The sequence below is a fragment of the Lycium barbarum genome, chromosome 11, assembly GCF_019175385.1.
Source record: "Lycium barbarum isolate Lr01 chromosome 11, ASM1917538v2, whole genome shotgun sequence".
Lineage (NCBI taxonomy): Eukaryota > Viridiplantae > Streptophyta > Magnoliopsida > Solanales > Solanaceae > Lycium > Lycium barbarum.
Genome location: NC_083347.1, coordinates 108,003,913 through 108,017,113, shown reverse-complemented (window position 1 = coordinate 108,017,113; position 13,201 = coordinate 108,003,913). Strand labels below are relative to the sequence as shown.

The following is a 13,201-nucleotide window of genomic DNA, read 5'->3' as shown; positions in this document are numbered from 1 at the left end:
ATATTTGAAGTGGTTGGAGCATTTAAAGCAACAACTTCACTTTCATTCCATATTGTATTAGCATCGTAAGTATATTATGTTAACGTTTAAGCTTTCTTTGTTAACCAAAATGATGAGTAGCTAATTTTAATTCTAAGGTTGTGGATCCCATGATAGATATTATGTAAATGGGTTTCTACTATTGATATATGCATAATGGTTGTTAGTATTTATTCTATCTTTGTGCATTAGCGTTGGGTAATGATTGCAAGCATTAGCCTAAGCCATTATATTAACTTTTCTTGGGAAAGAGAGTCAGTATTGGTAAGATTGAATAACAATGACTCGGGACGTTAACCCTCGTTTAATAGACTAACTTAGGGATAAGAACAAGTCTAAATTGGCATTATTGGTCGCTCTTCGATTTCAACTCTTACATTTGGAAAAATCATAAAGAGGAAATACAGCCTAACTGTTGGGAAACATTAGGAAGTCCTTAAGAGATCAAGTGCATACTCTTAGAACAACCATTAGAAGTATATCACATTGAAACCTGAAGCATAATATCTAATAAAAATGGGAAACACAACCTTAGTCTCTCTCTCGTATTAAGTACAATTCAAGTCAAAGTATTCAATTACATTACTCAACAAATATTTCAAACTACCAGGAATAGGACAAAAGCCTTTAAAGACTAGTATCGCATACAATTAGTATCCTTTTCTCTCCATATTACCTATGGGATTCGACCCCAACCTTGGTTGGGTTACTATATTTGACAATGTCCACTTTACGCCATTAATAGGTGTAATTTGAGCGTATCAAATTTTGGCGCCGTTGCCGGGGAATACGGTTTTGAAATTACTGATTGTTGCGTACTCTTCTTTAAAAACTTTTTCTATTCCATCACACCTTGTTTGCTGTTGTGGTGAACCAGGTAAGCATGGCTGGAAGACCGAATCGAAATCAAGGAAACCAAGGGGGACTCCAAGTGAACCCACCTGCACCAGAAGAGGACGAAGATGAGAATATATTTGCAGAATTCATCAATGAAGCTGATTATGCTTCTGCCGTGGTCCCTCCTAGGACTAGAAATGCTACGTTCAAAATTGATAGTTCTATCTATCAACTGCTGAAAGTTGAAGGTTATTTCCGAAATTCTTTGGAGGATTGTCCACTTCGACATTTGAAGAACTTCCTGCACGTGTGTGCTCAACAATCCCAAGGTGCTGTTTCTGCTGATGCACTTCTGTTACGGGTATTCAAATATTCCTTGGCTGGCCAAGCAAGGGAATGGTATGAAAAGCTTCCAAGCAATTCTATTCATAACTGGACCGAGCTAGCCAGTACATTTCTGAAGAAGTGGTTCCCACCGAGCAAGAAGGCTGAACTTCGAGATAAGATCTTTGAGTTCAAACAGCTCCCGGGGGAACAATTATATTCGGCATGGGAGCGGTTCAAGTACTATCTAGCGCAATATCCAACTCATGGGTTTCCAGATGCTATTCTCATGGAGAAATTCTACAAGGGCTTAGATACAATGAATCAGATTGATGTCAATACTGCCGCAGGAGGATGCTTCATGGACAAGTCATTAATCGTCATCACCCGTTTGCTTGATAAACTCACCACCCACAATCAAGCCTGGCATTCAACTGATAGTGAGAGTCTCTCTTATGGTAGTCTATCATTAGCTGTCGTTGCAAAAGAAAACTATGAGAGAGATCATGCCTTTGCTCAATTTCAAACCACGGTGGATCTATTATCAAAGAAGTTGGCAGAAAATGATGCACAGGGGGTAAATGTTATTGAGGAGTTACCACCTCATCCACAGGGAATGTATCAAGTCCCTGGGGGGATGTACCAAGATGGGCAACAACAGTATGAAGATGCTAATTATGTCAACAACTCGCAAAGGGGTTATCAAAGGCAAAATTATCAAGGTCCGGGTCATCACCCATGGCAAAAGCCTCAACACTAATTTAAAGGGAACAATTATAACAAAAATGATCAAGGAAATCCAAATCAAGGGAATTACAATAACAACAATTATGGCAACAAGAGCTCGAACCCCTACATTCCACCAAGGGGGCAAGCATCAAATTCCCAACAGTGGAGAGACAATTCAGCTAGCAACTCTGCTAGTAATGCGCCTAATGATTTTGCGGAGCTGAAAAGTATGATGCAGAAAATACTAATGAATCAGGACAGAACTGAGAGCACAATAAAGGGAATGTCTCAGGTTCAACTATCTCATTCAGCTTCCATTTAGAAGCTTGAATCGCAATTCAGAGACCATTCCTGAGAAGTGCATACTCCTCAACGTGGACAACTACCAAGTGATACAGTACCAAATCCGAAAGGTGGTGGGGTAAACTCTGTGGAGCATGTAGCTGCTATTAGCACCAGAAGTGGAAAAATACTTCAAGGTGCTAATAAAAAGGTGGTTGATCTCGAGCCAATTATTGAAGAAGAGGCGCAACCTGATGTATCTGATGTTATTGTGGAGGAAGAAACAGAGGAGAAAGTCCCTATTATAGCTGAAGAACAGAAAAAGGGGAAGGCAAAACTTTCTGGCGCTCTACGCCCTTTGAGCCAATTGTTCAAATCTTCACCGCCTTTTCCTCAAAGGCTAGTGAGGAAAACAGAAGATAACAAGTGCTTGCGATTTTATGATCAACTCAAGCAGTTGACGATGAACATTCCTTTCATGGACGCTGTCCAAGAAATGCCTGGGTTTGCTAAGTATTTGAAGGATCTCTTAACAAAGAAGAAGAAGCCACTGAAACACGACACTTGTGGGTATCACTCATCGCGTTAGTGCTATTATTTCTAAGACCACAGTGCAAAAAAGGGAAGATCGTGGAGCATTCACCATTCCATGCACCATAGGGCAGTAGGATTTTTTCAAGGCTTTGTGTGATAACGGGGCTAGTATAAATCTTATGCCCCTTGAGATTTTCAAGAGATCAGGATTAGGGATACCAAGGCCAACTACCATGAGATTGCAGATGGCTGACAAATCATAAAAAGGCTACTGGGGGTAGTTGATGATGTGCTTGTTCAAATCGGGGAATTCCTACTGCCGGTAGATTTCATGATTCTTGACTATGCTATTGATCAAGAAATTTCTATTATTCTGGGGAGACCTTTCCTTGATACAGGGAGGGCTCTTATGGATTCCGAGAAGAATGAAATCAAGTTCCGGGTGAATGATGAGGAGGTGAATTTTCACGCCAGCAAGGGAATGAAATTACCTAGTCTTTATCAAAGTATTTCAGTCATTAATTCTGTTGATGTGGTGGATGAAGCGGTAGAATTCAAAATGGAGGAAGAATTCTTGGGTGAAGCATTATCGGCCATCTTGGTGAATTTTGATGCAGGAGAAATGAAGGGATATATTAAGACAGTGAATTCACTCACCGGTCTGGGGTCTTACTCTTATGAGCCCAAAAAATTGTCTCTTGATCGATTATTGAGCCACCGAAGTTGGAACTCAAGAAACTTCCATCCCATCTTAAATATGAGTTTCTTGGAGCAAATGCCACCCTCCCAGTTATTATGTCATCACTTCTGAATGAGGGCCAAACTCAAAGACTCATCGCAGTTTTGAGGAAACATTTAAGAGCTTTGGGTTGGACTATTGCAGACATCCGGGGGATTCCCTCCAGAATTTGGGAGCACCGAATTCAGTTGGAGGAGGAAAGTTCACCAAGTGTTGAGCATCAGAGAAGATTAAATCCACGGATGCAAGAGGTGGTAAAGAAAGAGATTATTAAGTGGCTAGATGCTGAGGTGGTTTACCCAATTGCCAATAGTCCATGGGTAAGTCCAGTCCAGTGTGTGCCAAAGAAATGGGGCATCACTGTTGTCCCTAACTCTAAAAATGAGTTGATTCCGACAAGAACTGTCATCGGTTGGAGAGTGTGTATGGACTACCGGAAGCTGAACACTGCATCTTGCAAGGATCATTTCCCTATGCCTTTTACTGATCAAATACTTGATCGGCTAGCTGGAAGGTCTTATTATTGTTTCTTGGATGGGTACTCAGGGTACAACCAAATTAACATTGCATTGGAAGACCAAGAAAAGACTACTTTCACTTGTCCCTATGGGACATTCACTTTCAGCCGGATGCCATTTGGTCTTTGCAATGCCCCAGCTACTTTCCAACGATGCATGATGTCGATATTCTCTGTCATGGTTGAAAACTTACTTGAAGTCTTCATGGATGACTTCTTTGTGGTGGGAGATTCATTCGATGAATGTTTAGACCATCTTGATCGGGTGCTGCAAAGGTGTGAGGAGACAAACCTCGTTCTTAACTGGGAAAAGTGTCATTTTATGGTAAAGGAGGGTATTGTCCTTGGCCATAAGATTTTCGAAAAAGGGATTGAGGTTGACCAAGCCAAAATCTATGTGATTTCAAAACTCCCTCCACCCATCTCAGTAAAAGGGGTTCGGAGTTTCCTGGGGCACACCGGATTCTATAGAAGATTTATCAAAGACTTCTCAAAAATTGCAAATCCAATGTGCAAACTCTTGGAAAAGGAGTCCCAATTCAATTTTGATGAGAAGTGCATAAAGGCTTTCGACGAGTTGAAGTTAAAATTAACCTCAACCCCTATTGTTGTGTCCCCGGATTGGTCGTTGCCCTTTGAATTAATGTGTGATACCGGCGGTCTTGCAATTAGCACCGTGCTTGGTCAGCGGCTCAACAAAATCTTGCACCTAATTTATTATGCCAGCAAAACGCTAAATGGAGCTCAACTGAACTATACAGTAATGGAGCAGGAACAACTTGCTATTGTTTATGCCTTTGAAAAGTTTCGGGCTTATTTATTGGGTGCCAAGGTAGTGGTTCACACTCACCATGCTGCCCTGCGGTACTTAATGGCTAAAAAGGATGCTAAGCCTCGGTTGATAAGATGGGTGTTGTTGCTACAAGAATTTGACTTCAAAGTCAAAGACCGAAAAAGGTGAGAAAATCAAGTAGCTGACCATCTCTCCAGACTTGAAGCACCAGGGAGACCGAATGATGTGCTGGATATTGATGACACTTTTCCGCATGAAAGAGTCTTGGCAATCTCCAATGATGTGGCACCATGGTATGCCAATATTGCCAATTATTTGGTAACTGGCATTGTTCCTGAAGATTTGAAGGCATATCAAAAGAAGAAATTCTTGAGAGATTGTCGACAGTATTATTGGGATGAGCCTTACTTATTCAGGACTTGTGCAGACAATATGATCAGAAGATGTGTAGCCGAATCTGAGGTGATGGATATTTTGAAGGCTTGTCATGATTCTCCGGTTGGTGGGCATCACAGTGGAAATAGAACTGCAGCCAAGGTGCTAGAGTGTGGCTACTATTGGCCAGCCATCTATCGTGATGTGAATATGTTGGCACGTTCTTGTGATAAATGCCAACGCTAGGGCACAATATGTCGGAAGCATGAAACACCGATGAATTTTATGCTTGAGGTGGAGCTCTTTGATGTGTGGGGCATTGATTTTATGGGGCCCTTAGTGAGGTCATATGGCCTGAAATATATTCTTGTTGCGGTGGATTATGTCTCCAAGTGGGTGGAGGCGGTGGCCTTGCGTAACAATGATTGTACGAGAGTCAATGCCTTTCTAAAAAAGAACATCTTTACTAGATTTGGCACTCCTAGAGCTATTATTAGTGATGGTGGTTCTCATTTCTGCAACAAACCATTTGCTGATCTTCTTGAAAAATATGGCGTGCATCATAGGGTTGCTACTCTATATCATCCTCAGACGAGTGGTCAGGTTGAAGTCTCAAACAGAGAGATAAAAAGCATCTTGGCAAAGACGGTCAATGTGAATCGCACTGACTGGTCCAAAATGTTAGATGATGCTCTATGGGCATATCGCACAGCGTTCAAAACGCCTATTGGAACTTCACCGTATAAGTTGGTATTTGGGAAGGCATGTCATTTGCCTATTGAGCTTGAGCATAAGGACCTTTGGGCATTGAAAAAGCTGAAAATGGATTGGCATGAAGCAACAAAGTTGAGGTTGTTTCAAATCAACGAGATGAATGAATTTAGGTATAATGCCTATGAAAGTGCAACACTGTACAAGGAAAAGATGAAATACTATCATGACTCGAAGATCCTCAAAAGGGATTTTCAGCCGAAGGACTTGGTCTTGTTGTACAATTCGTGCCTAAAGTTCTTTCCGGGCAAGCTAAAGTCTCTATGGTCCGGTCCGTTTGAAATCGCAAGTGTTTCCCCAAATGGAAGTGTCATTGAAGTGAAAACCGAGGATGGCACTCGGACTTTTAAAGTGAATGCACAAAGAGTAAATCATTACCATTGGTGTATTGATGATGGTAAGGTGGTTGATAGGTATCGTTTGAAATACGGTTCCTGAAAGGGAAATTGAGGTATCACGTCGAGCCGTGATGATAAACCAAGCGCTGTGTGGGAGGCAACCCACATTTACTGCTTTATAAGTAGTTTAAATTTTTTATTTCCTTTGTTTTCTTTTATGTTTTTGATGTTTGCTGATGTGGTACGATTCTGAGGACTGAAGAGGCCAAAAGAAGTAAGTGCTGAGTTTTCAAGGAAAGGACGCTCCACGTTACGGCCCATAACTCATGTTACGGTTCGTATAATGGAGCGTAACAAGAGAAAAGAAAATGCAGAAATCACTGAAGGATGGAGGAAAGGTGTTACAGTCTGAGATACGGACCGTTGATCATGTTACGAACGGTAACACATGAGCGTAACCTTGACAACAATCTGGGCAATCACTGAAAATTTTGCTCATGTTACACCAGGTAATATGGACCGTAACACGAGTTACGGTCCGTCAGCTGTAGTGCCATGTCATTAATGAAAAATGAAAACGGGGTCATTTGGTTGACCGTAACACGAGTTACGTCTCGTATCTCGTGTTACGGTCCGTAACATGGAACTTAACGGTCGGACATGTTTAAATACATCACCCGACGGTTACCATTTCAAATCCAACCGGTGCTTTGAATTTTTTTTAACCCCCTCTCCCTCATAACTTCCCTCTTCCTCTCTTCATCTCCGCCTCTCCCTCATATTTCTTTCACCATAGTTGTTGTTTTTCGTATCACAATCCCTACTTTAATTTCGAGTTTCATCCAAGCATCGCCAACGATCAGGTATAACAATGTGTTGACTCTCTTTCTTCTTTTATCTATTGATAAGATTGTTATGATCTTTCATGAGTAAATTCGGATGCATTGCCTTGTAATCGATGTGTTGAATGATTTTGAATCCCCATTGAATAATTACGCGGGATTTAACAATGGTTGGGGGTTGGGTTTGGTATGTTTCCTGTTTGAGAGACTCGTGGGCACAAGCACATTGTCTCCCACTGAGTCGGAGGGCATCCCGATTGAAAGTTTCATTCGTGAAACTACTAAATTGGGTTTCCCACCAACTGTTCGATAAAAGGTTCCAATGAAAACTTTCGTAAAATCGTGTGAAGTCTTAGTAACCCGAGGTATGTGAGGGGATCAAATGTTGTTTTACACCATACCCAAGGAGCATAAAGTCGAAAATCTTGGCCTCGTGCTTAAACGAGAAATTTTGGCCAAGCTGTGCATCTGTGAACTGATTGCCCGTCATTCCGTGTTCCGGGCCGTAACGTGTGTTACGGACCATAACACCCATCGTAACACCGATGATTTCCATGAAAAATTTCTGGAAATTTGGGTGACGTTACGGTGAGGTGTTACGGACCGTAACACCCCATCGTAACACCGATGATTTTCATGAAAACTTTCTAGAAATTTGAGTGACGTTACGGTAAGGTGTTACGGACCGTAACACGTGTGACGGTCCGTAACATCATACCGTAAAACCTATGATTTCCAGAAAACTTTCTGGAAATTTGGGTCACGTTACGGTTAAATGTTATGGACCGTAACGAGTATGACGGTCCGTCGAATGTGTTACGTTTCCTGTGTTATAAATGAACAAATTGAGTTACGGTTGGAGATACGGCCCATAACACAATCGACGGTCCGTCGACCGTGTTACGGTGCATGAGCTAATTGAAGTCCTCAACTTAAACCAATAAGTTGTATAATTGAAAAGCTTCTCGTGTATCATATGTAACTTTTCCTTCCACAGGTATGGGTAACCCAAGGCAAGGAAAGAAGGTTGTACTCAAGGTTGCAGGCAAAGAAAAAGGTCGTGGTGCAGGCAAAATAACCTCACGTTTGGGCGACGAAGATCAAATCAAAGACACCAGGGCTACAAAGAGGCCAGTTACACCTAGCAGGCCAGCCTCACCATCCGAAAGTTCTTCCTCATCTGCTGAGGAGAGTTCGTCTAGTTCGTCGAGCCATAGTGAACCCAGGCAGGCTGTCACACCACCACACCGGCCTCAACCACCCATTAGACAGCCTACTGCGGAGGAGTGCGAAAAAGAGCGCGAGCAGGAATGGAGAGAGACTGACATCCGGATGAAGGCTATGTATGAGCAAGACCTCCGATTTTCTGTGGAGGGATCTGAAGAACTATACAACAAAGGGTGTGAGCTAGCAAAGCATGAGGGACAAGGCCCGAAAAGAAGTATTTTCAAAGAAAGGAACGTCAGCTTCGATGGTCTCGATGGATATCCGAGCATTCGTGACAATATCTGCTTTCCCAAGTTAGAGTTTTTGAAAAACCCTGTGGGGTCCTACATCCCGGCTCTTGTTCAGGAATTCTACGCTTTTTATGGGGCTGCTGTATTCAAATCACAGAAAAAAGGGCAGCGCACGACTCAAGTGTCGGCCATGAATGAGGTAGTAGTGCGAAAAAATAAGATTGATGTTTCTCCGATGGCCATAAATAAAATACTATTCGGGGAGGATTATAGTGCGTCTACAGCAGCTGAAGAAGGAGAGTTTGTCTACAAAATTAAACAGAAAGATACAATCTCCGTCAGAAAATGGGTGGCCTCATTGATTGCACGGTCGGCAGATCCCGAATGGGCAATAGTGCCAAAGTTGATAGCCGCTACACGGATTTAGAAAAACACCCTCACGCTTGAGGCAAAGTTTTGGTGGCAGATTGTTCTGTTCTGCATCCGTCCTACCCAGGCAGATAATTATTTGACTCCAGACAGAGATATTCTGGTGGCTACCCTTATGTCAAGGTATAAGATCAACTTTGGAAGACTGGTAGCAGTAGATCTTCGGGAGAGAGCCACCCAACCAACCATTTCCTTCATTCATTCATGTTTGCTTACGTTCTTATGCTTGCGCGAGGGACCAGAACCCCTCCCCTTTATTGACCACAGTGTGATCGCCAGGAGTATCTATGACATCACAAAGGGGAGAGATGATATGTTGAGCCAAGGTACAATGCCATCTGCCTCGTCTTCTAATGTGCCGGAGGGGCTAACGGGATCAGATGTTTTACCCTTGGCTATCATGGGTGCTGAGGACAGTGCTACGGGTCAGCCCACAGATTCTGAGGCTCCACCAACTGACTATGCTACACAGCCCATGCCAGCTCCAGCCCCACCTACTTCGGGTGGTCCTACCTCTTCCACTGGAGCGAGCCCAGCACCTGCTCAGCCCATACCGGGAGTCCCACCCGAACTTGCGAGAAAAATGATTTTCAATTGGGAGAATTTTGGGGCAGTGGTCCTGCAAGCAGATAGAACAGATAGGCAGGTCAAGCAGCTCATGACTGAGCTGAAATTGTACACAAAAAGGGCTATTGATGTAGCGTTGAGGCCGATAAAAGAACAGATGGTTGATGACCACCTACAGATCCACTCTCGGATAGACAGTATTGAGAACAGAATGACGGAGCTGACTAGGACACACCCCGCTGCGAAATTGGGCACTGTTCGGAGTGAGTTGCGGACACTAAAGGATGATGTGCAGAAATTGAAGGCACAGGAAGTGGCTGTTGTGACGGACCAGATTCTGAAAGTACACACAGAGTTGGTACAAAGCTTATACCAGCCGGTTCAGAGTCTACTCGGGGATGATGAGATCGAGGACACGGTTGATGAGAAGCAAGACGAGGAGCTGGAAGAGGATTCCCACTCTTTGGCTAAAGGGAAGCGCAGGAGAGCCACGCCAGATGATGAAAACCTCGATCCCATTCTCAAGAGGCTTGATCGCTTTGATGCTTTGCGCCTTCAGAATGAGGAGGAGGAGCGGCGAACATTGAAGAAGATCCGACATGAGTCCCGCCTGAGTTCTGACACCACTGGAGCGACTTCTAGCTCAGCCCATCGAATTGAGCCGACTCACCATACTTCTGCTCCACCCACTGAGACTGGAACTTCTAGTGTTGGCCAGCCTGATACCACCATTGCTCCTACCTCCGAGGTTACCCAACCTCATGATGCTGCCGCAGATCCAAGCGCCTAGTGCACTCCAGGGAGGCCCTCCATTCTATTGATGGACTATATAGATGCCTTGAGGGCAATGCATGTTTCTAAGTTGGGGGTGTTGGGTAATTGCTGGTATTGTTAGTATTGTTTTGGTATATTGGATATTGTTTTTGTTATTATTATTTTTTTTTTGTTGGTATTGTTTACTAAAATTGTGATATTAAGTATGTGTTTAGGACCCTCTTCGGCTGTTCTTTGCCATGTGTTCTTTTCCCGAAGAATGTTATTTTTATGTTGAACATAGAATGTTTAGGATGTTTAGTTAAGAGTAAAGTAATGATGACTTAAGTGGTGGTGGTCCGTGTTTTCTAGCATTTATAAAAGTGTTTTTACAAGTCAATGATATCCCTCCGAAAAATAATTTGTGATGTACATCAAGAATGGGTTGTTGATATTGACATGTATGGTTCTTTTAATGACATTGCAAATAAAGGGTGTCCATCTGTGTGAAATCTTCAAACGAAAGTGAAGTCAGTGTATTTAAACAATCCTTATGACATTGTGTTGTGAGTTCTTAGTTTCTATTTGTATATGATACTTGTAATCTAGAACTTTCCCAGTTGGTCGTGCGTGAATTCTAAGGAGAGTTTGATTGTGAAGTGATCTTAGGCTTTCTTTGTATTGACTCCAAAGCCTGTTTATCTTAAATGAGCCTAGCCCGTATAGAAAATGATCCCTAGTCTCCCATTTTGAGCTTATAGACTTTTTCTTTGATTAGTCGTGAACTAACCTCGTTCCCTTCTGTGAATAAACCCATTTGGCACCAAGTCCCTCCTTGACACTAAAGAATGACAAATGTGGCTAAAAGCTTAAGTTGGGGGTGATAAGCGAAATATGCGGATAATGAGGCTAAAAGCCTAAGTTGGGGGTGATAAGCGAAAGATGCGAAAAATAAGGCCAAATGCCTGTTGGGGGTGATCGTGAGTATTGCGGGACATGATTCAGTGTGGATATAATATATATATATATATATATATATATATATATATATATATATATATATATATAGATAGATAGATAGATAGATACATACATACATACATACATATATATAGATAGAAATGTGTATATATATAGACATATACATGTATATAGATATATAAGTTCTAAATAAATCCACGTTGAAGCTGTAGGGTCAGAATTAGGGTGAATGAAGTGTCAAGGAGGGTGAGTCACCACTATCCAAATATTCATCCAACCCGTCCCCAAGCCAATGTTACAAGCCTCAAAAGTCCTAATGTGATCACAGTCGAACTGTTCAAAGTTGAAGGCATGGAAAATAAAGGCAAGCCAATGGTATGTGCACGAATGGTATGCAAATTTCTTTGTGAGTGTGAGTGTCCTTCTGTCTCTTTAGTCTTCTGTCCCATTTATTTTGTAAATGTGTGTTGGGACATTCTTTGGTCTATGTGAGGGCGTAAGGATTGTAGATTGCGAAGTAACTGGCTTTCTGGAAGTTGAAATTCATGTGCATAGAGACTCCCATACTATGATTGTGTCATTAATTGAGGTTGCATAGTGAATTGCAATTTTTTTGAAATGTACGTCTTGTGTCACAAATAGGATGTGGATAAGAGACCAATATTTTTTTGGATTGAAGAGTCTGTATTAGAAACACATGCCAAAACCACTGTAGTCATTCTTATTTTGCTAGATGTCGTGTGTTAGTAGCGAGTCTTGTTGTAGTTGCTTGAGGACAAGCAAAAAGCTTAAGTTGGGGGTATTGACGTGCCGTGAATTTTGGCACATTTTATGTCTTTATCACTAGAAGTGTTGCTTGTTTTTAAGTATTTTTACATCGTTTTTTATGTTATTTTGGTGTTTTGTAGGGTTGGTTGACTAAGGAACGGAAATGATAAGAAATGCTGAAAAATGGACAACTTGGAGCAAAAGGACGGTCCGTAACTCGAGTTACGGACCGTAACATGATCCGTACCAGAGAGGATATGTGCCGCTATAAAGGACGGTCCATAACTCATGTTACGGGCCGTAACGTGTACCGTAAGCTGAGGAAAATTTCCAGAAATTTGCCTAAGTAGTGTCACAGGTTACGCCCCAGAAGGACGGTCCATAACTTAAGTTACGGGGCGTAACGCATTGACCACTAAAGACTAAGGCCATGATCCGCTGGAAGATACGGACCGTAACCTGTGTTACGGTCCGTCGCAAGTAGCCGTGATTTCAAGCTGACAAAGGACGAAATCGAAGGACGGACCGTAACCTGTGTTACGGTCTGTAACGATGCCGCGTAAGGGTGTTTTTGTCCAGAAACTTGGCGCGATTTTTGGCCCTATAAATACTTAAAGTAGGGTTTTAATTCATAATTATGATTTTTCTTGGGGATCATTAACTTTAAGTCTTGAATATTTGAAGTGGTTGGAGCATTTAAAGCAACAACTTCACTTTCATTCCGTATTGTATTAGCATCGTAAGTATATTATGTTAACTTTTAAGCTTTCTTTGTTAACCAAAATGATGAGTAGCTAATTTTAATTCTAAGGTTGTGGATCCCATGATGGATATTATGTGAATGGGTTTCTACTATTGATATATGCATAATGGTTGTTAGTATTTATTCTATCTTTGTGCATTAGCGTTGGATAATGATTGCAAGCATTAGCCTAAGCCATTATATTAACTTTTCTTGGGAAAGAGAGTCAGTATTGGTAAGATTGAATAACAATGACTCGGGGTGTTAACCCTCGTTTAATAGACTAACTTAGGGATAAGAACAAGTCTAAATTGGCATTATTGGTCGCTCTTCGATTTCAACTATTTTACATTTGGAAAAATCATAAAGAGGAAATACGGCCTA

The 13,201-nt window shown here is 41.9% G+C and overlaps 1 non-coding gene across 1 annotated transcript; it reads right to left on the bottom strand.

The window, feature by feature from the left end:
- Positions 1–1,366: 1,366 nt before the first annotated feature.
- On the bottom strand, positions 1,367–1,473 carry LOC132620636 (small nucleolar RNA R71). The gene has a single exon (XR_009575073.1). It is a non-coding gene; the product is annotated as a small nucleolar RNA R71 (small nucleolar RNA).
- Between the last annotated feature and the right edge of the window lie 11,728 nt (positions 1,474–13,201).